General features: G+C 45.5%; 1 protein-coding gene across 14 annotated transcripts in view; it reads left to right on the forward strand.

The window, feature by feature from the left end:
* The window catches only part of LOC118505665 (activating transcription factor 3-like), a 78,630-nt gene that overhangs the window by 7,294 nt on the left and 47,493 nt on the right, over positions 1-23,843 (forward strand). The window contains exons 1-2 of one of the 14 annotated variants that reach the window (XM_036041779.1): positions 10,958-11,317; positions 12,633-13,063. The exons of 2 other annotated variants lie outside the window; for them this stretch is intronic. The gene's annotated coding sequence lies outside the window, so the exon portion shown is untranslated. Of the gene's footprint in view, positions 1-10,957; positions 11,318-12,632; positions 13,064-23,843 lie in introns of those variants that run through there. 11 more of the 14 variants (XM_036041784.1, XM_036041789.1, XM_036041787.1 and 8 more) reach the window with 11 other exon arrangements.

Below are 23,843 nucleotides of genomic sequence, written 5' to 3' on the forward strand. Positions count from 1 at the left end.
TGGGTACGATCAAGGATCGACCCTGGTGCAACACGGTCCCTCGATCACACTGGGACTGCATTTCGTGACAGAAACGTCAAAATAGGTGTTGGAAACTGAATTCCAATCAACAAAATGGAATCTACAAATGTCTCCTAAATGCCAGAATCTCTTAGACTGGTAGCATTAAGAGGCAGTCATGTTTGAAAATATTTTTAACTCTCCACTCTAATTTTTATCCATTTTCCGTGTGTCACTGTGCGGCACTGCTGCTGCGGCAACTCTCCCAATGATTGAACGTCCGAACGTGCCTCGTTGGCAGGCCCGCGTCGTCAATTACACGCTCCTTTTCGTGTCTTTTTTTTCCACTTCCCAAAATGACTAATGTTGGTCCGCCTCGACTTGACTCGAGCGCGGCAGCAAAACATGGCCGATCGAGCAATTGTGCGGTCATATTCCACCCAGATCGAATCGATAGCATCACTACCGGAATTACGGAACGCGTCGACGAGATGGATGAGACGCTGTAATTTGTGTGTCAGTGAGTTTGCTGTAAATGCGTTTACGATTTGATTGTTTAAACATTTTCGAATTTTTTGGGGATGCTATTTTCGGGGGTACAATACGTTTTCTTCTCACTTTCTGGTCCCATCCCGACGTTTCTGCTGACAGGTTGATTATTGAGTGAGTCCAGCATGCGTGTGCTTCATCAGAAACGGAAATATCAATTTCATGGCACATGAGATCTCTTCCCTGTTCTTTCGCGAATGATTATCCCAAATGAGACATCCTTAAGCGTGAATGATTCATCAAGTTTTTCGGGAGGTGAGAGGTAAGGACAGAAGTTGGCATATTTATTCATTTCTGGGCTTAACATTAAACGAAGCAGATTGAATTGGTAATCTCCGAAAATTGAAAAGATTTCTTTTATGAGCGATAAATTAAACTCTGATCGACAGATATTGATACTTTCCAGGGAGAATGGACGGAAGAAAAGGAGAATGGATTTTTACGGATAAATGTCAAACGAAACGTGATGAATCATACTTGTGCGAATTGGTAATAAAATTTGGCTTTTTAAATACATTTTAACCAGCAGACACGCATCTGCAAGCCAGAAATATTCTAAAACATCTTCTTGCCTTGCTATCGTTCTCCATTCGAAGATCGTGTTGTTTATTTTTCATCCAACCACACACAAAAACATAGCCGCGGTGGGAAAATTGTTTACCAAACTTATGATTAATCCTTTGCGATGTTGCAATCTGTGCCTGTTTGCGTATGTGTGGGGGAATGTGAGCAGTACACCAATCTGGGGCGTTACTGTTTTACACGCACATGCACAACGAAATTTGTCACCGAGTTTGTGGGCTGAAGTTTCGGAATAGTTCTCAAGGGTGTCCGCCGGAATGTGGGACGAGAGCGAGAGTGATGGGTCCGAATTTGGTGAAACATGTGTTTTTCCCAATGTTTAATAGCTCGGTAGCTGTGGTTGGAATGCTTGGGCATGATTTTGTGAGATATTTCTGGAGGATCTCTCACGATTCGAGAGTAATTTGATCTTGAAAGTCTTTAGCGTAAAATACTTGAAATAAAACCTCTTTTATATAGGTTTTCATTCAAAGCTAAAGCGATTTTTTAATAAATTTAGTGATCAAATTTCTCTTCAAAATTATTTGTTTATAAGAGGTTTGATTCCTTTTTTTAGTCTCACAATCGAAAAACTAACTCTTGCTTACCAATGTACGATCCGTCGGAAGAAACTGGTTACGCATCATCTTGTAGCCAGGTGTGCTTTCCCATAGCCTAGAGGTAAGTGTTTGGCGTTCCATGCGAAAGGGTCCGTCGGTTCGATCCCGATCTCTACCAGCTTCTAAAATGGCCAGAATTCTTTATTCGGCCTTTTGATCAAATAAAAAAATTGTCTTCTATTAAAGAGACTCATGCAGCAGAGCCATTTTAAAATGACATATGCTCATTAGACTCATTGAGACCGCATATTAGGATAGTCAGTCCTCACTAAGGGGGAGCGGCCCCAGCAATAATGGGAAGTAAGACTTAGAAAAATAGTATAATAAAAATAATAATTCTCAGATATTAAAAGGAACTTTTTTTACAGAAAAAATACAGGCAAATTTGACAAACTGACAACACTTTTGAATAAAAGAAAACGCATCAGACAAAAAGACCAAAAAATCCCACGGGACAAGCATATTTTTCCTATCTCCCATTCTTGTATGTTAATTTATGTTCCCGCAGCAATTAGCCAAAAACGAAACGAAACTGATATATAATATGTCTTCGTTCGCTTTTCGCTGCTTTGGTGCAACATTACGCATTCGCACGGATGCAGCCGATGCAGCTGCAGATAAATCGCCACCCCATAAAGGAGAGACACAGCACTCACACACACACACAGAATACGAAACAAATTTTAAAACATTTAACCGCGTGACGGCCGCCGTTATGCATTGGATACCGAATTTTTATGCTGCTGGTGCGGCGTGTTTCGGTTGGCGGGCTGGTTGTTTGTTCGCTTGCCAGCGAAGGCCACGCAATGGGTAACGATGCGTGAACAGTGAACCGGGCGCGATGTAGAATTTTTTGGCAGTAAAACTAAAACCATGTACCAAACCAGCAGCATCCGGCAAGTGAGTTTTTTTAATAAACTGCAACGCAACTTCATTGCGCTTTTACAACGACGTCTGTAGAAACCGTTGTAGTGTCGTTCCTCGATCCCCCAATTTTACGACATTCGAAACAGAACATTCTGATTATGTTTAACTTGCTGCTAACCACACCGGCCGGCCTGTCTCGCCCTCAAGACGCTTCACAACATCGCATTTGTCATCAACCAATTTCTTGTTGCTTCGTTCCTTCATGTCCGCAATCGTTGGGCTTTCCCTTTTCCTCCCTCATCCCGATGGACGGCAACTTAATCAACGTCCCAAAATCGTGCCTAGACATGTAGACGACGCAACATTTCGGCGCTTTCTCAAGCACCTATTCATCATTTGGCGAGAGTAGCTTTTTTTTTCTTTCTGCCTTTTTATTTAAAAATATCATCCCAAGAAGTAAAAGGGAAAAGACGCTCGTTCATACTTTTTCACGAAAACGATCCATTTTCCTGCAACAGCAGGCGTGTCTTTTCATGGCGTTCAAATTTGAAAATTAAAAATTAGTCACCTATAATTTGCCAAAAGGGGAACATTTGCTTGTAATGGTGACGTTTTGACGAGTTACTTACGCAGACAGGATGACTCGGATTCGTTTCGGAGATTCGGAGTGCTGATTCATGCGTCTAATTGCAATGCAGTTTAAGAAGCTTCTACATGTAACTTTAAACAGTTTGAAGCATCCACTAATACAATATTAAAAGATCAAGCAGTGCGTGATACGATCGCGTGTTTCAACCCCCGACAAGTTGCGTGCGGCCAAGTGTCACCCGCCAAAGTGTAAACAGAAGACAAATGACAAATGTCAGCGACACTGTCAGCTTACGCCTAGTGACGACGATCCCCACCCCTCCCCGATCGGCGTCTAGTCAAAGGTTCATATAAATTTCAGGTGTTGTGAGTAACGTCCACTGGCCGGGCACACAGGTTAATACCGAAAATTAAATTGTTCCAACCGCTCTTGACGTACCGGGGGGTTTCCCTCGGCCCTCGGCAGTTCCGTAGATCGGATCACAATTTCCAACGCAACACGAGAGCAAGATTGATTTAGTACAATGTTGGTCGTGAATCTTGAATGGACCTCAACTTTGTCAATGGACCGGGGCACGCACAGCCACACGCCGGTGCGCAGATGCTTCCCTTAATTGAGGTTAGGGGCGTTGTTTACCTTTGACAGACGATCCGTCAAAGCAAACGTAGCCGGATTGCGTAGCGACGGAGATGCTGCCCATCGGTCGTGATCTTCACGCCATTTTTCACGCGCTCCACTCAATCGTGGTTAGGGTCGTGGTTTATTTGGGGATTTGCTGCCGGTGGAGGCAAGAAGTTCGCTTCAACATGACAACCAAAACGCGTCGCAAAGAGAGATGGGGTGGCGCGACGACGGTGGGTTTAAAATGTTTGCTTGGCTAATTTGGAAAGATAAATGGACGATTATGCCTTTTAAAATATTCCAAAAAGCCACTCACCAGTTGACGACAGTTCCCCCCCCGCGGCACGGCACGAGCAGCAGTAATGGCATTGGGACAAATTTTTCCTCCAACTACGCAACGCCGTTCCACGATTGGGAAGTGGATTTTTCAATCGGTGCTCTTTCGATTCATCGATCGGTATTTATAGGCTGTTCGAGGGTTATGGCATTTCGGAAGGATAAACTTCAATCACTGTGACTAATGGACTAATGTCATAATTTTACGCGTGATGGCAAACTTGGTGGAAAAGGAAGGAAACTATAGTGAAATCTGTTAAAAAAGGAAGGCGCTAGGATTGATAACTTTTGAAAATTGAAGGACAGTGATATGAGCTTTCGAAGATGCTTTTAATACTGCGTAGTTTTAAAACGGATTCCAAACAAACTGATAGTCAAATATCAAATTTGAAGCTTGCCAAGTTTGAAAAAAATCATGCCTAGTCCAATGGGTCTCGTTCAAGAATCTCGTTAAAGAATCTAGTTCAAAAGACCTCCTCCAAGAACCTCGTTCAAGAATCTAGTCGAAAAGTCCTCATTCAATGGGCCTCGTTAAAGGGCCCTCGTCCAAGGGGCCACGTCCAAGGGGCCTCATCCAAAGAGCCACGTCCAAAGGGCCTCAATCTAAGGGGCCTCGCCCAAAGGCTTAAGACCAAGGGAATTAGTCCAAGGGACCTCGTCCAAGGGGTCTTGTCTAAGCGGTCTCGTCTAAGGAACCTCGTCCAAGGGGCTTCGTCCAAGAGGCCTCGTCCACGGGGCCTCGTGCAAGGAGATTCGCTCAAAGGCCTTAGGCCAAGGGAATTAGTCCAAGGGGCCTCGACCAAGGGGCCTCGTCCAAGGGTCCTCGTCCAAGGGGCCTCGTCCAAGGGGCTCGTTGAAGGGGCTTAATCCAAGGGATTTAGTCCACGAGGCTTAATCCAAGGAACCTCGTCCAAGGAGCCTCGTTCAGTTAGCCTCGTCCAAGGGATTCTTCTAAGGAGCTTTGGCGAAAGGGCTTACTCCAAAGGATCTCATCTAAGTAGAGACGCCAAAAAGACCTCGTCCACATTTTCGAACTCCTTAAGAAAACTGTGTTAGTTTCAGCATCTCATAATGTGTGGAATAATGTTGTCCACAAATAAAACCAAAACACGGCTAAAGGTGAAAAATCAATCATAAATCAGTTAACCATACCTGAAATAGCCATCAACCATATCGATTCGACAACGCAACAACGTTGAAGGCCCTCCCTCCGACTTATCTTTATTTAAGACCACTTTGCCATTGATTTTACAACGGATTAACGGATCCCTTCAACGACTCTCCTCTCTCGCTCTCGTACCCTTTCCTTCCTCCATTAGTGCTCCAAGCACTATGGGATTCCCTCGTAGTTCCATCCAATCAACCGATAATGCGCCAACGCAAGCGTAGAAATTAATCAATTTTGGTTCTCTCCACCGATGCGCGTACCAGAAGAGACCGCTGTCGCCCATAACCTGTCATTATCGTCACCAATTTTCGATGCGTGTGTGTGTGTGCGTACAAATGGGCGCCATTTGTCTTCGCTTACAAACATCACCTGTCAAAATGGGCCCGATTTGTCCCAAATTTTACAGAACTCCATCCCCAGTCCGAGATTGTATTCCCTGTGCGTGACAAAATCTTGGCCGTGGTACAAGGTTCTTTTCGATGTCGGTTGGAATGTTGCCCTTTTCCGGAGGGTTTCCGAAGGCAAAAAAAAAAGAAAGGGGGATGGAAACTCCCGTCTAATGATGCCAAGGTTTTGTACGCATCGGGATATGCAGCTGGATGATTGATTGTTAGCGTCAACCTTGTGGAAGGGTTGCGTTGCCTGTGCGCTGTGTTCACACTTAAATTATTACCATAAAAATAGGTGAAGCCCTTCGGTGTGGTCTTGCGGAAGCAGCACTCCGACAGACCGAACGAAAACAAAGACCCCCTTCATCGCGGGAGACCCAAATCCACCTCCGAATTGCCCATCCGACACCATCCGTAGCTAATGAATAGCACCTCTCGCATGGGTTGAAAATGAATGAAAATTAGGGGAGCACCGAACGAAACAAAGCGATGGACAGCCACAGAAGCACCGAAATTATCGCATCACAAAACGCGGCCCGTGTGGACACGCCGAGATGAGGAAGATGGATGGCGCGACCTAAGCAATGGCGGAAGACTTATAATTCCTTCCACTTCCGATCCGGTCAAGGTGGGCACTGGAGCTTTTGAAGGATTTTCCACCATCCACCTGATCGACTGTTTGGTCTGGTCGAACATTAATCGCTCGGCCACATCTACGGTCACATACGGAATATGCCAGGGTCGTAAAAATTTCGATGGTGAGCTTCGAGCGAAGAAGGGCGATCCGTTCGTTCCAGAGGAATCATTAATATTCAATTTGTGACACCACGTGAAGGGTGAAGATATCGCGACGGGAGGGTTGATAACATTTATTCACTATTTTTGTATATTGATTTTCATAATCTGCAGCACTCGGTCAAAAGAGCGGACCACCCCGAGCCAAAGCGGAGGTTCGATAGGGTTTTGAAGGGATCGGCTATTGCTTGCGAAGTGACATAATATGTAAATAAGTGTTTAAAAATAAAGCTCAAACTGATTTGGAAAAACATTATGGTCGAGCGACAAAAAAAAAATTGTCCCAACTGTCATTGAGTAAAAATATTTCTCCTGTTACTGTTAAAATTCCAATATTACTTAAAATCCTCCGAAAGATCCCAAATAAGCAAATGTGAAGAAAACGTGAATAAATCTACCATCCACGAATTCATTCAACTTTTGCCCAAACGAGAAGCCTGAAAGTTCGCTGAAAGCAATTAGTCTTCACAACAAACGGCAAACACAAGTCATGAGGAACACGATGGAAATCAATAGCAAACACATAATACCCCGGAGATGAGAGAAAAAAAAACCTGTACGATTTGTGGGACAGGTTTACACAGAAAAAGGAAGCAAAAAGAAAGAAAATCCAAAAACGATCGTCAACCAGCACCATTGACGAGCAAAGAACACGACACGATCATTAGGGTAAGAGCAAAAAAAAAACAACACGGGGGAGACTCGCACACGATCGAATGCCAAATGAGAAGGATAAGAAAGTGGACATCAAAAAAGCAACAAACGAAACGAAAAAGAGTCAAACGTACAAAACACAGGAATATTTCGAGTTTTGAGAAAACGATAAAAAACGATCCATCCCTGTCAAAATAAGACGGGTGTGTGAGAGAGCAACAAAAAAAAACCCCAAACCTATCCCCCCGAAAGATCACTCACGGCGTACCATCGAAAGTGGTGTAAACGGTGAGTGACTCTCCGCTGGTGAGTTCCTTTTCGAGACACAGCGCCAAAATAGCAATCAACGCGAAATATGAAAATTCCAAGCCGCTGAACCGCGCGCGCGATAGGCCGCGCTCACGTGTCATTTCTCGGTCCCTTTTTCTTGGTTCCCGTCACCCGTAACTCACACACCATCACGGTACGCATTATGGTCGAAGCAGACACGCTGGCGCGAGCAGACACTGTCAAAGAAATCGCGCGTATCGCGACAAGTAGCCGAAATGTGGGGGGAAAAAAGGCGAAAGGCAAACAAAACAACAACAACAAAAACGCTCAAAACGGAACGCAGAGGTTATCTGGTGCTCTCTATCAGTATGTTACTTCTATTTGTGCGAGCTAAACGAAGCAACAAATAAAAAAAAACGGTTACTGGCCAGCAGCCTTATCAAAGAGGCACAGCAACAGCACGGAGGCGAGCAAAAAATAAATAAATAAAAGAAGCAAAGTAATGAAGCAAAAAGCCGCCCAAAACACAACACAACAAGAGGACAACAAACGAATCGATTAATTGAGGTTGCCACACGGGCAGGGCAAGGGGGTGGAAAGTACCCAGCGGCCCACCAGCATCTCCCTCCCCGGGATGGAATGTGAGTGAGATGGGTGTGTTTAACACTAACCTCTTTTTCAGCACACACACACACACACACACACACAAACTTGGCACAACAACAAACCGGCTAGCAAAAAAAAAACCCGCGCTTCTAAATGTGCCTTAAACTCACATTCAATCATCAGTGGTTTGCGGGTAAGGAAGCTGTAGCCAAAAGAACCAACCAACCAGCAACAAAAAAATAAATACAACTCACTTCTTCCATCCCACACGAACGCCGTTTGTGAAGATCAAAAACTTGGCCAACAAAACGATAAAAGGGAGCAACGGAAAGAAGAAAAAAAAACACTACACCAAAAATCACATCAAGCTCTCCCCACAGCCTCCTTTATACGTGAACCGAATTATTCGGGAGGAAGCAAACAGTATGTGGGCAAAAGTGTGATGGGAAAGATTGAACGTTCGGGAGGGTGTGGGAAAGAAGCAGGAGCATATGTAAATGAAAACAGGGAACAGTGTAACAATGTTTGGAGTAGCCGCACTGAAATCCATTTCGTCCTCTGCCTCGCCGTATCCGACCCGAGGAGAGAGAGAGAGAGTGGAAAGGATTTTGTATGAAAAATTGATTTGAAATAAAGTTGCGATGGGGGATTACTGGCAGGACGACACCCGCAACCATCTGTTGCTAAGCGAAGGAACTCATCGCTACGTGACGGCAGAATCGATTCTGTCTCCGGTTACTGTGTTGTTACCCTCGGTGGGCATCGCTATCGATCGTTTAGACACATATTGTGACAAAAAGCGTTGTGAAACCAATAGTCTCCTCTTCCAACAACAATGCGATCGGTCATACGCGCCCGAACCATCTAGAACAGATATCGGTAGGTTCGAATAGGTTCCGATATTATCATCCCGAAGCGCAAATTATCGTACGGTGAGGACACTCATTACAATTATGAGTACCCGAAAGCCATGGTTTCCTGTGACTTGTGCGTCTCCGGCAGCTTCTCTGCGTGATCTGATCTCTGTGTGTGCGTACCCTTCCCAAACGAACGAATGCCAACAGTGAATCGAATTAAAAATAACAATAACAAAAAAGCACTCACCACACCGCACTGTGGCAAATGTGGGTGTGGGCGACCTGCCACGACCTGGTCCGGCCGTGTATGCGTGTGTATCGGAAGCACGCGTGCAAATCCGACCGGATCTTGGCCCGATCGGCCGGTATTTACTCTAGTGGTCAGTGAGCTTGTGTGGGTCACGTCAGGCGTGTACTAGCAGCCAAGCTGTCACTCCTTCTGCGGGAGAATCAGCTGCTTCGTACGCGTGAGCAAGAGAAAACGAGAAGCCAGTCCGTGTGGTGACTGACAAATACAGTCGGTATCCAACCTTTATCCTGAGGTAGGGTTTTTTGACGTGACAGCAAACTTCTCTTTCATTTTTATAAATTGAAGTACTAGTAACCCACATTTTCAAATGAGTGATAACATATTTTTAATCAACTCCATGGAGCCAACCGATACGCTTATGAAAGTGGGAAAAGTTCTCACCATTGCCTGCCGCGATCGGGCCGATAGCTCCAGATAAACAGATCACGATAAAAAGCGATCCCCACTGTATGTGTGTGCCGGCCGACTAGCATAGTGCGCTCTCACGTGCTCACGCGTCTATTTTCTCGACGCGTCGACGGTTGTTTTTTTTTTTTGTTTACTGACACGATCATCGCGCGAAATCGCTGGTGGTCGGTGCAAACGATTTCACTATCAAACGGCATGGTGGCTTCGAAGGAGGTGCGCGAACCGCGGACCACGTTTCGCGGGCCTGCTGCTACTACCCCTACACAGCTGCCGGACGAATTCAAACAGCAGCAGGGTAGTGGACGGTACACGGGACGCGGCTGTACTGTGCTTCCCAAGCATACGGTACGAAAAGCCGGCAAAAATGGCAAACGAACCAATCGGCGTCGAGTATGACGCCATTTTGCACCAATCCCGACGGTATGATGATGACAACACTTGGGGGTGCTATTTTTAGCCACCCGAGCGGGTTCCAATTCGCGGGATCCAACGTGGGCCCTCTCACTATCAACGTGGAGTGTCGCGTGCAGGGTTCGCTTGGGAAAAAGGGCAGCCATGAGTGAGCATCGCGAATATCAACTTGGTTTGGCTTTTATTTTATTTCATTTATTCTAAACGCTTTGGGCCTTCGAGACCTCGTTCACCTCTTTAAATAATAAGTTGATGTTGACATTCGTTCACATGAGAAAAGAAAAATCCAGAAAGATTTTGGGCCCGTATGTAAGGAAAAACAATCGAGAAAAAAACTACAATGATGAGTTCTACGAGCCGTACGGAGTTCTCACCATCGTGCAGCGAACTAGACTCGCTAGGCATCGGCATCGGTCGACTCAACCAATAAAGGCCTTTCACATGAACAGAGGTGGATTAGTAGGCTCAAACTCAAATGAGGCGATGGCAGTGACCCGTCCGATAGGCCGGCATATTAGATTGACAGACGATCGGGCGAAGTGGTTGTGGGGCCAAAGAAAAAAAAAGTCTAGTCCAGAATGATTTAGGAAGCCGTTTAGTTAAGAAATATTTAAAAATAATACAGAGATTCGCGGGGCTAGTTTCGTTTTTGTTCATGAAAAATTCACCATAAGGTGCCCCTCGCATAAGCAATATGAGCAAAAACCTTGATGGATTAAAATTTTTATAACAGATTATTTAAAAAAACATTTAAAATCGGTTAAAACCATCAGTTAGCACATAAGCATCGTGACAGATTTGAGTTACGCTACTCATTCCGCCACTCAAAAGACACTAGCGTCGAACCCTGCATACGGGCCGTGAGTGGCCGCCAACACGCATCGAAAACTCGACCCGAGAACCGCATTCAACGCTCACACAGCACCCCACCCGCCCATCCATTTGCTCATGCTCGCTCGCACACACGACCAAGCGGACGACAGCCGTACAAGCGTGGTCGTGTGGCCGCGCGCGTTGAACGCGAAGCGACGGAAAGCCGAACGAGCGCGCCGAGCCCGCAGTTTACAATCGCACACGAAACGGACCGCACATGACGGCAGTGACCGGATCGCGAGCTTTGTCGCGCGAAACCCCAAACGAAACCCGTACGCCAACAACGTGTCCCTGTTGTGCGCTCGATGCAACGCGCCGACGAAACGCGACGGAAAAGCGCCGGAAAATTCACGTTTATCACACGACAACACCGCCACCACCATCGGCAGCGAACCGGCAGCGCAAAACGGACGCTTCAGGTGGGACAGTGTAGGTGCGCGGAAACTGTGAAAACAGGGGGAAGAAAAGGGGAAAGAAAAGCACGCACGTACACACACACACATCAACGCACACGCAACTGGTAAACACACGGACACGTTCGCGAGGAAAATTCAAACAATTTCTGCACAAACAATTGCTTCGGAAATAAGTTGGAATTCGGGGAAGAATGAAGATGTCGAGAGATGGTTGTGAAGATTTGCAGCTTAAGCAACCGATCCGATTTCCTTCACCACCGGCAGCGAAAAGCAGGAAACAGGGGAAGAAAACACATATGCACACACACACACACTGAGGCGGAAAAGTGATTTGCGATTAAAGCATCAATTGGTTGATCAATATGAAAAAGAGATTTGTCTTTTAATTAAAAAGTGTTAATCCAGCTAAACAAGAAGTGCATTTTAGTGTTTTGTGATTGGTTTTTGGTTGTGATTTTGATAAATATTTACACTAAAATCCAAAAGCAACATAAGCAAAAGTGATAACACACGTGACCCGAGTGGTAAAGAAAATGTTTAAATCTGCATAACAACGCCTTTTTGTTGTGGTATTTTTAAATTTAAAACAGTGATTTTTTTTACAAAATGATTTAAGGTATTTAAGGAACACCAAGGACAATTGGAAGCCGGGTGCATTTTCTTGTTCTTTACCATCTTCTCAAAAAAAAATCGGATTTTCCGCATCACAAATCCTTCTTAATCGCAGTCGGCCATAACATCCTTTCAACCGTGTGTGGGCATATGTGTGGTAATGTGTGTGTATGCGTGTGTATATTTTGTGACCGTGTTCCAAGTGCTCCAAAAAGTTCAACCGTTTGAGTTCCGCGAAGCAAAAAAGAAAAAGAAGAAAAACCGGTCTTCGAGTGTTGAGTTTTCCACTCGATGGGACAAGCAGCGGTCGAGTGGGGAAAGAAAGGCTGGAAAATCCCTCCCGGTGCCATGCTAATTCTGGCACTCACACCGGGTGAAAAACAACACAAACCCCCCCCCCTCACCCTCCCCCTCTCAACTCGACCCGTGTAAGGGGTGCGGTGGAAAACGTTCGACTGACCGCCGCCGGCAGCGGGCCGTGAGTTCGGCTCTGGACTGACCGGCGCCACCGAAGGAAAAACACAATTGGTTTTCCTCGGTTTCCTTCCCGGGGTTTCCCCGCTCGCTTCCGGTTTTTCTGCACCCTTTTGGCTTCGGCAAAGCGTGGCTTTCGATTCTCGCTTCGTGCCGGAACTTCGTGCTGGAACTCGTGTCGATGCAGCAGCAGCAGCAGTGTGTGGAAATTTCTTATCCTTTTTCCCCCCCTATTTTTCTCTTCAGCGATTCGCAACACTCAGTGAAAACGTCACTGCCGGCCAACGCAGAATTACCAGCAGCAAGTGCATTCGGTAAAAGTGGGTTCATATGCAAGCAAATGTTACGCAGTAGTGTAAGTGGGAAAATGGTTTCAATGTGTTTTTGGTGTGTTTAGAAAGTGATTAATATAAGAAGTTAAGAAGAGAAGCATTAGGAAAAGAAAAAGAGCGAAGCAAAACGAGTGCAAAATAACACAAAAGTGATAAAAGTGGTGAAAAGGCGAAAAGGGATAAACGCAAATGAACCGAATCAGGCGACGGCGAGCATCAATGCGCTAGGATTAGCACGCCTGAAGGAAAACCGACAAACGCAACACAGCCGCGCACGTTCCGGAAGTGAATGCAACGGCTCTGCAACGCCAACGACGACGACGACGACGGCAGTAGTGACAACAGGTGGTTACATATTGCATTTCAGGCATCCTTTCGCACGCCGAGAGGTCTCATAATTCACGAATTAGAACATTTGACACTTAATGAAGCGAACACTATTTGCTGCCATTTTCTTCGACCAAGTAGCAGGACCTCAGCGCCCTCATACTCCTCGAGAAAAAGGCACACACATTTGTTGCATGTTTTTGGCAATGTGGCGTGACGCCGTGAGTCGATGTGTGGCTGTGTGTGTGTGTGTATGTGATAGCCACTTGGACCACTGCCCAGCGCGGCACTTTTCCGGCACTTTTCCGCCCCGTGTGAGAAACAAATACAAAATTATAGCTCATTGGAGATGGTCCAATTGCGTGTCGGTACACCATAAGATGGTCGGGCCGTGGCAAAAAAGAGGGTCACGTGCAGTGATTATATGTGTGCTAAAGTTCACTCTTTGGTCCACACACACCGATGCAGGATACATCCGAGGCAACACTGCCGCAAAAAAGGAGGTCCACAAAGTGTTGCTGGATGTCGTGGGTGTTGCGAACGCCTCTTGACAAGTTCGCCAAAAATCTCAAATCCCAACCGCAAAAAAAAACTGGTCTTTTCGCGAGGAACCGAAATGGAATCTGAGAACGGTTCACCTTTTGGCGAGTTCGAGTGTTCCCAGATTTATGATCCACCACACCGAACGGGGGGAGCGAAGGCTCGGTCCGTACCTACCACCGGGAAAGGATAATTAATTTTACTTTGTAGCAACGCAATCTGACGTGAAGGAATCGAGTGAAGGATTAAGTCGAGCCGATTCGACGAACGAACATAAACAGATCGCTTAATACTGATCTTCAGCAAGCTGGTGTGTGTGTGTGTGGGTTGAAGCTTATCCCGGAGTTCTCTTTCTGGAATGGGGAAGAATTTATTGCTACTGTTGCCAAATTGCCAACAACAAGGAGGACGCACACACCTTGAAAGTGTAAATTGCATCGTTAATCCTTCGTTTCCGGTGATTTTGACAGCTGCGATCGAACTAATAGCGGCTAAATGACGCTAACTGGGGACTCTAATTTCCCAGGTCCAGAGTCCAGCTCAACATCCATGTACACTCCCCCTCGGTTCCGGGGATTCGCCTAATCATACGATTTGCTACACTGTAATCCATTTGTTGTCATTTAAACAAAACCCCAGACGGACCTCGTAACTCGGGGACTGTTTCCCTTCACATCGCTTCCCTAATTATCCACGCCGGTCTTCACGCACCTTGTAACCCTCCCTCATAGGGGGGGTAGGCAAGGCACATAAAGTGTTAGCGCCTAGGTCATATTCATTAGCTGCATTCACCCCCGGTCGGTCCCCGCGGGCGGAATCAACCGAAAGCAAAACATTGACTGAATGTAAAGCAAACCTTCATAAGCCACCGAAAGTGCATCCTCACACACACACACAGACACATTGTGTAAATGAATTGCATAAATTTGCATCTTCGGGAGTGGCGAGAGGCACTGGGTCAGCTCACAGCCAGCATCCGGCGCACTGGAAGTGTTGGAATTAAAATCATATTAATAAAACGCATCCACGCCGGCATCCTCTCGGGTCTCCCCGTCTTCGTCAGGGATGCGCTGTGCGGATCGTTTAAAACACACACACACACGCTCCTGAGTCTCCTGCCGCTGCTGCTGCTGCTGCTGCTGAGCGAGTCGCACAGCCGCAAATGATAATGGTGAGGCGAGAAGATTGCGCCTCCGGCTACATAAAGTGGCACATAAAGTAACACACTTTATGGGACACCTTGGAGGACGAACTGTGCTGTTCTAGCGGTGTGGCAGGAAAGATGCAAATTCACTCGATGTTTGCCATTTAGAGCCGGGTTGCCCGCTTGGTAGGGAGTTTGATCCGTAGGATTATCTCTTTGAAGAATTGATTAAGACAGCTTCTTTACTGACTCGTGCAACACCTCTTAAAGACTCTTAAAACACATGCCAAGATTATGGAGCTGGAGAGGTTTCAGGAATCCAAATATTATCCAAGAATGCAGACAGTTCACGGGGTTCTGGAACATAAAGATCACAGCAGTAAACAAGATCACTTAATAATAATGAGCGCTCTAAAGAGCCTTCATGACTTGGTGTACATCTAGCACCTCGAAAGAGGTGTCGCAATGAGGCATTTACTTTTATACACCTCCTCAATAACCGATCGAACCATAAAACCTCGTTCTTGGAATACCTCAACGAGCCGGCCACTTGATGGTTCGGAAGTGTGGACCCCACCGGCCGTGCCTCAAGACTAGGTTTCTCAATGAAACTGCACTGTGTGATCTGAGGTTCAACTTCCATCAATCTATTTCATATTTGTTTCAATCATCAGTGGATGCATCGGTGGGAGCTGGATGTGATGAACCGAACACGTGATCGTTGCATTCGAAGGGAGGAGTGCGAGTTGTACAACGGCACTATTAGAATCAAATTACCCAGCGAAGTGTCATGCCGAGTGCCGAACGCTTAAAACGCCTTGACAGCTGTCGATTGAGTTGGAGGCTAATAGTGTGGAATGCGACGGGGGGCAAAGATCAAGACACCTGATACAGAGGCCGGGTCATGATGTACCTGTTGGCGTTCCTCAGCACACAATGAAGACTCAGTAAAATGGTGATAATGAAGGGAAAGAAAAGGATCACAGATCACTTGGAGTAGATCGCTCGAATCACAGACCACAGTGTCGTGACAAACACAGACCACGTTTCGCGCACACACACACGTAGAGGCCAACCAACCATTTCGCCTTCGCACAAGTATGCCTCCTACGCGACACTGTTCTGCTGATGGCCGCCCCAGGAGGTGATTTTCTTCGCGTCGATGAGACGAGAAACATTTTCTATTAGCATTCTCAACACATCAACTCGCCACCTCTTCCCCCCCCCCTCCCCCCCACGTCTCCTTTCGTTTCATTTTCACTTGCTTCTAAACTCGTCTCCCTCTCTAACCGTCGACTGCTCGATCAAATCAAATTAGGTTGATGGCTATTAGCACCGGGGCAGACGGCAGACAACCGAGCCGCAACGAGAGCTTCAAGAACATAAATCGCGCTCATGTGTGTGTGCGTGCGTATGTGTGTCTTTCACCACCCACAAGCCTGCCCGGTCGAATGTCCGCCCTTCTCCCGTAAGGCTCCTGCCTGCCTTGCAAGCGGCTGCACGATCGACAAGATCGTGTCTCGAAGATTAGCACACTCGAGCTTCTGAAAGAGGTCGTCCCGACGCCCTGCGTGCGCTATCGGGTTTTTTCCTGAGACTCGCTCACCGAACCACACCTTTATCCACGTACTGCCAGACTCTGATGGGCGTGCAATTTTTTGTTTTGTTTTTAGGTACTCTAAGCCCTTGCCTTGATCAACATCTGGTCGCATTCTCCCGGGTCGCTCAGAGCGCAGAGCTTATCGAAGACAATGAATAAGAAATTTATGACTACGGAGAGATCATAAGATGCTGATAAGCGTGTCCCCCGTCGCTTTGGGGCACACGGTTTGTGGTCTAAATTGCTTGCCTTTTGGTTTCCATCTCTCTCTCTCTCTCCCTCTCTGTCGCTTGTTGGCAGTAGTTAGCTTATTTGTCCGAGTGTTTTGACGTATGAACACTACTTGTTTTTTTTTTCGACTCCGTTTTGACATATGGGCGTCGCGGGGAGCTGTCAAAATGGAATTTGATTGCTTTTTGTATTTGTTTTTTTTTTTGCTTGTCGTTTCCCTTCTTTTGGCTATCTGGTGCTTTGTAATAAATTCAATAAGCAAAAAGGGACCTGCATCTACTAGAAAGGAAATGAGTTACAAATTGTCTGGTATCGTTTTTGTTTGTGAATAGAAGACAGTAGTCAACACACAAACAATGCCTCAGAGTAGGTTACTTTTTTTCGATTGAATCATACTCGAGATAAGATCTTCATCTGGGAATATCTTATTTGCATCAAACCTAATCTTGTTTGTTGAGTAAAGCCAACCATAAACAGAGTTAATGATTGATTCCCTAAATCAATTAGGTCTGTACACGCAACTAGTACTATTTAAAGCGCCACTTAACGATGGCAGATAGCGCGCACCGCATTTGCAACTAAGTAGAACCCACCGACCCCTCAGACAACCGGTCGTCGACTGCGTTGCCGACATCTTCACCAGCCAGACGGCGCGAGATTGGCATCGACCCGTCGGCCCAGATGGGCCTCATTACTTAAACACTCAGGTCACACACAGAAGACGGTCCCGATTTTGATCTAGGTAAAAGACGATCCTTGGTCAGTGGGTTGATATCCACCACGGTGGTAGACTTTAGACTTTAGTGCGGAGCGCAACCATTTCTTCCGTCCCCATTCTATTCTTCTGTTTCGGATTACTTATGCGGACTCTTAACGGTGATAACCGGATGGCGATTTCGGGTACTCTTCTCCGGTGCGAACCGAACGAGCGATAAGGTTGGGCAAAGTATAAATAATGAGAGTATGGAAGCGCTTCCCGAGTCCTCGGATCGGCAATGTCAGGATGTTCGATGTCTCAAGAGTAAGGTCACGCTGTGCTTCTCGGCGTGTGTGTGTGTATATAATGGAAAAGGTGATAGGCTGATTGTTTTTTGTTTTGATTTTTTTGTTTGCTTTACTGTCTTCAGCCATTCCCTGCAAAGTAGACTAAACAGCACAAGTGTCAAGACGTGCAATTTGTCACGTACACCACGCGGCAGTAAGATGCTGGAATTAGTCATTAGTTTTAGTGCGCACACACTCTGACGGATGTAATGCACACAAAATGGCGCCCGAATTGAACCGTCGTAATCGTGTAACATGCAAATTAGCTAACACTGAGCCCTCTCGCTCTCCCGTCTTATGCACTTTGTCGTAATCTGCAGCTGCTTGCCCTTCGCCGAGCGGAATGCAACTTCAAACGAAGATGCAACGCTGTTGGAACAATATTTATTTCCATCAGTAAAATGTGTGCCAACTGCCTGGACACGGGGGCCGTGCTGTGTGTCAAGCCTCTCTCGGTTGCATAATCGTACGCACTTGCGGCTACATGCACCGCGGGGCGACCCGATTGGTTTATGTGGCCGCTTAAGTGGCCCAGGCGCGATTGACCGTAGGTGATGCACTTCCGTCACTTAAGCGGGTGTGTAAGTTGCAGAAGCACCTGATAAAAATGGGCCACTCTCCTCTGTGTTGGCCCTCCAATGGAGTCACCTGGTGCTTCGTAGAATTTCGATAAGAAAAATGACGAAAGAGATTCGATTGTTTGAGTTTCCTTTTTTTTGTGAAGAGTCATTCACTCGACACTGATCCGAATTCTACGTCAAACCTGGGACTGTTATTTTTCAACCGAAATGCTCATAAACATGGCGCGCTGCTGGATATCGCTATCAGCATTAACTTCACAACTCTTTCAAAACATTGACTGGCATCGATCAAAACTCTTCTTTTTTCCTGCTTCAGTTCCTGCTTCCCTACGAATCGAATGTGAATGCTATTTTTAATTACTAGAGCGCAACAGAAGCAAAAAAATCCCACTGCTCAAAGAATCGATCAAAACCAGGACAAACCTCGATGAAGAGCTTGCGAGGGTTCAGTCAAAATCCAACGCATTTGATTTTCACTTGACCACCATTTCCTTACGGTCGGATTTTACTTGTTTTTCATCGGTAAACATACAACGAGACTGTTATTCTTTCCGGTCCCAGGGCATCCGTCCGAGCCTGGGGCACGCGGCGAGAAGATTCGCCGAGTTCGCGTGTTCGTTCAGCCCCGCGGTTCAAAAATAGCTCCAAAGGGGTTTTTTTTTCCTTCCCGCACATGGTTAGCATGGTGTAAGCGGAATATCGCGAATAAAAATGGGTGTGTGTGTGTGTTATTTAATATCCACGAGCGAGAAGGAACGAACGATACCGGCACGTCCACTTTCACTCGCACGGCGCCGTCCGTCTTCAAACGATGTTATCAAAACTGACGCAGAACGACTTTCTTTGAGGCTTATCTTACTCTTTTGGGGGTGCTCTCTGCAAACTCGCGCACAGCACAACAACACCACATGGGTGACAAATTTGTTCACACGCGCAGGCGAATTTTGTTTGTATAAATTTGCAATTAATTGATCGTTACAGCAGTTGATTGAGAGCGAGAATTTCTTACTGCGACCAACTTCGCTTACAGTTAAGAATGCGAAAACCACCAGCAACCAACAGAGCGAACGCAAACGATGGTTGACTGGCTGGCTGGTTGGCTGTGTTTATGCTCCTGTCAGGGTGAAATTTTCAAACAAGAAAGCTGATACCTATCAGTTACCGCCACTGTCACTTGGCTGGCCGGTGACGTTCGAGTTCGCTCCCCGCAATTATCCCCGGCGGGAAGAAAACCGATCCTTGGTAAATTTGTTTGTCGTTATAAAAGAGCAAAAAAAAAAGCCGGGAAGCTGGCTGTCGGTGATCTGCTGGGGAGAAGAAGGCGTTCTTAAACCACCGCCGCCCCACAGAACCTCAGCTAAGTGTATGCTAATGGTGGTGTAAGGCCTGCGAAGAAATTCGACACAACCGTGTCACCCCGTATGTAGGCCAAGTCGTTCGGTTTGAGTCGGTGTCGTCGGTTGGGGCCAGAAAGAATCGTCCAAATTGATGACTCTTTTTTTTTTGCGGCATTGTTGCTTTTTAAGCCTAATGGAATCCAGCAAATCCATGAGTGAACCCGGCGCGGTTTTAGGGTGTGTGTATGGTTTTGTTTTTCTCTCTAGTTGCCAACTACAAATGGTTTAGATTAACGTCATTCGATGCCTTTGCACAACGGTGCGTGGGGAGGACATTTGGATAGTAAAATGTGTCGAAATGTCGAACGGTAAATTTTGAAATGATAATCAAGACATTTACTTCATTTTGTCCATTAAGATGATAGATACCAGCAGCCGAATTGGAAAGTGATAGGCTATTTAAGATAGAATAGAAAAAACCTATTTTTGAGTAAATTTTTATGAAGGCAGTAACTTCTAACAATTCGCTGACAAGCTTTTCTCGGCTAAAGTCTGAATAGATGCTCCTCACACTTACGGCACTCACTCTTCGCTACTGAGTTACCTTAAATTTAGGTAAAAGTTAAGCAAAAGTGTTAAAAACTGTTGTTATAATAATTTATTATAATTATAAATTATTAATAAATAAATAATTATAATCAGAAGTCTGAAAAAGATACCTTTTTGCGTAACTCAGTAGCAAAAATGAGTGCCCGTGAGTGAGTGGGGCATCTATTCAGACTTTAGCCCTTTTTTCTGAAGTATTATCAACATATTTTTTTTTACTATACTTAAGTTTATTGTCAAACATCTATAAAAATTACAAAAATTAATAAATACCTATCATCTTTAGATATGTTTTTTATCCTTCAATTTCCAATTGCTGTTATTTTTGGCGAATTAAAAAAATTGGTCACTATTTGTCAGCCATTCGAGGCGATTGTAGAAAATTTTGCATAAGTTGAAGAAAAATTTCAATTTAAATTAAATACAGATAGGACGAATCATGCTCTCTTTCTCTCTCTTATTGGCCTAACGACCTCTAAAGGCCATACCTGCCATTCTGCCCTACTATATATTTAATGACACCACGTAGGTGGATTGTCAGTCCTTCATACGGGAGAACAGTCCGGATGGGATTTGAACCCCGGTCCTACCGTGGGAAGACCGACGCCCCTATCGCCTCGGCCACTGGACTGACCCGACGTATTATGCATTAATGCTAATAATCGATGATAAAAATCGAATGTCCACCCATTTATACTCAGCTGACCCATTGTGCTTTACCATTGTGGCAAGAGCTGATGATGGATTGGTGATTAGCCTAGAACATTATAAGCACACAACTCTAACTGGTGCTTTTGTTTGACTTTTTCGTTGAGCATTCCATTGTTGTATTAGTATTTTTTTTTTTGTACATTCCTTCAGTAAGTTGAAATCGCTTTGCGTAAGCTTATTATTTTATCCGTTTTCATTCTTTTGGCAAATTTTCTTTCTCCATTGCCACAAATTGAAGCCCACCCCGGGTGGGCAGCAGACACGAACTAATGTATGCAAATATGCCATTAAACCATCACAACATGCCAACGCTCAAAATTTGCCTCGTTCGATTTTATTGTTTTAGAAATCGATTTTTTATTCGCATCAATTCGCTTAAACTCTTGATGAGTCAACCAAACCAACCTATCGCTACTTATCGGTCATTCTTTTCCAATTCATTTTTTTTAGGCTCAAGCTATTTGAATTGACGATCCCATAAATCACATCCTTCAGATCTCTCCCCACGGGCCATTAAAAATGTCCCATAAAAAGACATCCCCGGCCTATAAGCTTGGCGCGATACAGTTCCAAACCGATTGATCTTCATCAGATCCTGGGGCAGTCGCATTTGCATCAAATTTGGATCGAAAGAGCGATTACAAAACAGATCAGTATCTCCGGTATGTGGTGCCTCTGACAGCGGTTGTAGTCGGAGGACATCCTGAGCTCGCGGGAAGGGAATGGAAATAGAGAGCGCGTTCCGCAAAACAAGAAAACGGTCCTCCTCCCATCAAGCAGCCGAGAGGAAGTCATTAATAACATTGTGCGACCAACGCGCTATCTCAACGCATCTCGACAAGAGTGAAACAAAACCAACAAAATAAAAACTCCAACGACATAACGACCACATGCAACGACCTTCGACCGTTTACACACAGAAACGCATGTACGATCGTAATGTGTCCAACATGGGAGAAGTTGGCTTTGGGTTTGCTTTTTTCTTCTGCTTGCCAACCTGACCACCGTGCCACAGTTCCGGATTTATACGGCACAGCGAAAGCGCACAAAAAAAAAGGTAATTTCAAACGTCAAAACATTCACGGATGAAGTGTGTTGAATAAAACCGTGGTTTCGCGCACGATGTTATCATCCTCTGCATGCGCGTTACGCATAATTTGCACGCTTTTATTTTCGACGCTGGAAAACGATGAAGACAACGGCTTAGGGGAGACCGAGAGACTGAGCGCGAAACTAGCGCGCGAAATGACAGTTAAGTTTTGCGTGGTGTGGGATTTTTTTTTTCCCTCTTCTGTTTGCCCTCCGGAGAACGCAACAGGGCCATGAATGACCGTAATTAATTTTAGCGAACCGAGCAGCAAATAAATTGATCCCATTTGTTAAGCACATCACAATTAACGAATGTCCGGGCAGCCCGTACCGGATTAGGCCGCGTGTCCGATAGTTTAGGCTTTAAATTCCTCGCGCATTGGTAGCGTTAGCCCATTTTGTTGATTGTTTGAAATATGTGGGAATAGGAGAATTTAGAAAATAGTTGTGTGTTTCCCCGTTCTTTTCGTTGCACTCGATTTTGTTTGAGCACTTACTGCTCCGGAACGAGTACAATGTACAGTCGCGCTAAGAAGCGTTGGCTTCTCGGGATCCACACGTACACCGCCCCTCCCGTTTGGCCATCATTATGCCATTCCCGTTCCAAATGGAAAGTAATGCTTCGAAATGAAACAATGTGTGATAATGATTTTCTCGCCCCAGCACGTCCAAACGCTCTCGAGCTCGGTTGAGCGAGATCGTGCCCATTATCATCGGCCCCACTGACAGATGGAGTTACTTTATCGCCCTCGCAGATTTGTGGCGCCCTCCGGCAAGACGGTCCTTAAAAGGAACGGTTACGACCCGGCCGAGTTAAATCCGTACCGCATGGGCTAAGAGCTTGGAGAAAGTGTCTGGGTCTGGGGGACTTTATCCAGATAATTGATTTGTCACAAACGAGCAAACTGCAGTGCACACAGCGAATGTATTCACGTACAGCGTGTTGACATTGAGCATTGGCGTTGGTGGCATGTGGAAATGCAAAGACAATCGAACCGACCACTCTGCTTTGCTGACGACGTTGATCGAGTGGCGTCGACTTTGTAATTATGACGCCTCAACTGTGGCCGTAGTGTTGCGGGAACAATATTGTAACAATTGCTTACATAAATGTGTTGGAGTAACTGTTAACAGGGAGAAAGGGACATCTTGTATCTGAGATGTTCGTCCATTGATAATAGAGATCATTTGTTGTCTAGACCAAGGATCTCTGGTACAGTTAGAGCTGGGTCTACCAATCAAGAAAACGAGACCGACTATGAAGAATGTACCAAGAGCTTTAGTGAGATATTTTGCATCGCCCTATTTGAGAACTAAAACAAAAAACCTCTTAAAATCTATTGAACTTCAAGGATTTTCCTCAAGCGACCTGTCCTCAAAATCTTCAATAATTGATATAGCTCACACCAACCATAAAGCCATTATCCTAACGAACCTCAGTAACCTTCTAGTAATGTGCTGAGTACGTTTCCGGATTCCCCGTCAACAGGACGCCAAAAAGTCTACATTTCAAACACAAAGCTGTTTTTTTACCACCGACTTCGCGAGAAGAAGATCTAGCCTTGCCGCGGATTGTTAAATCTCGGTCAAAGCAATTTGGTTTGCCCGTGCATAAAAAATCCCAACCGCGTCACCTCAACAAAAACTGGCGAACCCTCCAAAGCTCAAATTCTCCCCTCACAGAAAAAAGCTCCATGTCTAGATGTTCCTATGAAACCGAGATTAAGTGCCGCATAATTGGAATTGTGGTAGCGTAACGAACAACGAACAGGCGAAAAAAAAAGAAGGGTCACACAAGAGAAACGGTAGATGACAAGCAAAAATCTGCCCCAAAAATTCCTCCAAAACTAACAAAAACAAGCGTCCATTGCTGCACCGGGGACATCCTTCCTGAGCACGAGATGAAGTTGAAACG

Source organism: Anopheles stephensi, chromosome 2 (genome assembly GCF_013141755.1).
Source record: "Anopheles stephensi strain Indian chromosome 2, UCI_ANSTEP_V1.0, whole genome shotgun sequence".
Taxonomy (NCBI): Eukaryota; Metazoa; Arthropoda; class Insecta; order Diptera; family Culicidae; genus Anopheles; species Anopheles stephensi.